This window comes from Penaeus japonicus, unplaced genomic scaffold (assembly GCF_977035675.1).
Source record: "Penaeus japonicus unplaced genomic scaffold, GWHDUDI00000001_assembly GWHDUDI00000015, whole genome shotgun sequence".
Classification (NCBI taxonomy): domain Eukaryota; kingdom Metazoa; phylum Arthropoda; class Malacostraca; order Decapoda; family Penaeidae; genus Penaeus; species Penaeus japonicus.
In genome coordinates this window covers 4601309-4603808 of record NW_028234417.1, presented here as the reverse complement: position 1 = coordinate 4603808, position 2500 = coordinate 4601309, and the positions used below count along the sequence as shown (strand labels likewise).

Sequence of the window (2500 nt, the reverse complement as noted above, 5' to 3'; positions counted from 1 at the left end):
CACTATATGCAATTTATCAAACTGATTACAGATGTCTCTAGTGTCGCTTTTGATCAACCTCATAAGTCCTTAACCCTTCTGCTACAGCAATTTTTCATGTGGTCAGATCACTTTAATAATGGATTTAATTTATTCTATCTATTTTATCTATTTTATTAATTTAATTTATCTATTTACTTTTTAAAATCTTAACTTCAAAATGTAAGGTAGCTATTCCTTTTGTTGTGTAACTAATACATCCAATCATTGATCAATAAGAAGTAAGGCAACAGATATGAAATATAAACATATTCATGCACTGCAGTGAAAAGGTAGACCCCGCATTATTATTTTATTTAGATAGAACACAGAAAAAAAGGAATCACAGCTTATCAGAGGAGGGGATATTAGTTATAAATACAGACGTACAAAATTAAGAAATATATACTTTTAAATATATTCATAAATAATATTTGTCCTATTAACCCATTCCCAATTATGGGTGACGTCCTGATATGTCAAGCATTTTCTTGCTGAGTTCCGAGCCAGGCAGTTGGAACATCAGCAACAGAATGTTAGATTAATCTTAAATATAATTATTTTCATAATTTCTTAGTCTGTTACTTTAGCTTAGGCGTTTGAATCTCATAAAATGTGATATGACGTAAAAAAAAAAAAAAAAATTAACGTCACAGAAAAATATGTAATATAGATGACGCCATGGTAATTTCTGCTTCAGGTTGGTTGAATAAAAAGATCTGAGTCGGAAAACTATTGCAAAATCAAATGTGACTGGCCAAGAGATCTTCAAAAATAAAAAAAATTACTAATGTAATACTATTTCTAATTTGTTGATTTCCCATGATGTCATGTCACTCACATGACAAAATATATGCACATATTCATTTGTACATCTATGATTGTTTCTAGTTTTTCTTTTCATCTTGGAAAAAAAAAAAATCTAAAAAATATGAAACATATTTTATGATACCCAGCTAAAAGAATGCTTCCACTTTACACTGGTATTATCACATAGAATTGAAGGATATGGGCAAAGTGCAATAAAATAACACACAAAAAAAACATGTTCCTCAACTAAAATACATCCTCTGAGTATGGCAATATTTACACATGTCTTTACATTTCAGATGCAATCATGCAAACCATAAGAACAGGGTGGGTAAAAAATGCTCTTTAAGAGGTTCAATGCAGCCTCGCACACCGGAAAACACCCCGATATGATGCGCCAAGCACTTGATACCTTCCCACTGAAAGCAGGAGGCTAAAATATGCCCAGCCAGAGTTGCTCTCTCTCTGACTCTTACTCTCACTTTCTCTCTCTCTCTCTCTCTCTTGCTCTCACACTCCGTGCAGTATATTTTCCTCAGGCCCAGCTCCTCTTCATGCGCCAGTGTGAAGCATTTTGTTTTCATTATGATGTCAATTTTCGGGCATTCTTCGATCAATATTGTGGCAAAAATGGGAAAAGGAGACATCAGTATCCATCTCAGTGTAATATCAGAGCTCATCAATTGCCCGTAGTGTTGAAATTGTGCATTTTTTATTTGAGGCAATCTAGACAAAATTGCCAGAACAAAAGAAAGGTGAAAAACTGCTTTTTCTATATAGGTCCAGCGGGATAGGTTGGATATATGGTTAGAATGCAATATATAAAGACCACAGGGGTAGTTTAAGTAGGGGTTTGTGGTGTATTACTAAACGGTTTACCATACATTGGAGTGTGTTCCCTTAGATTTTTAACCCGTTAACGACTGGTGATAAGATATCACGTCTAGTGCTTTTTGGGTCAGATGCCAGGGATGAGTTCTTTTGTCAAGGCCAGCACGCCAGGTGAGCGGGCGCACAGAGCTTGCTCGTGGCCAGTGCGGCCGAGAATACTGGCATCTCGACTATTTAAAGCCAAAATAGCCCCGTCGGGAATGGGTTAAAGGTTGGCACTTCTGTTCATAGATTGTGATTAATGACAGGCAGAGCTGAATTTAAACCTTTTTTGTTTGTCTACTTGGTTCTATTACATATTCATTACATTTAAGCCCTCCGCTACTATTGGAACTTTAGCAATTCCAGAACCAGTTGTTCGTATTGGAAAACAATAGCAGATTCACATAATGCACAACAGGGGGATTAACAGACAAAAAATCAAATTGCAAAATTCAATAGCTGTGAGAAACTGGAAATTTACATAGAAAAGTACTTACAGAAATAAATAATTATTTTAGTTCACAGTTTGTAGCTGAATTATTGAAATTTAGTCTATCATACTTGCTAAAGTCGTTTAAATTATATAACGGCCAAAGATATGGAGCTGAGACTAAGGTGTATATGGAGCAAACACTCATTATTCTGAAACCAAGAAGCTCCAGTGCATATGTACTTAACAAGAAAACTCTGCTCTTTCATTAACGGCTGTAGAAATTAGTTAAGAAATCAATTAAAAACGAAATGTCACTGTTTCCATCCCGTCATTTGCAATCTGTCAATCAAATCTCCTTGGCTAAGT

At 35.0% G+C, this 2500-nt stretch overlaps 1 protein-coding gene across 1 annotated transcript in view; it reads right to left on the bottom strand.

Annotated features, from left to right (window-relative positions):
- Tim23 (translocase of inner mitochondrial membrane 23) overlaps nt 1-2500 on the bottom strand; it is a 10573-nt gene that overhangs the window by 7541 nt on the left and 532 nt on the right. The window lies entirely within an intron of this gene.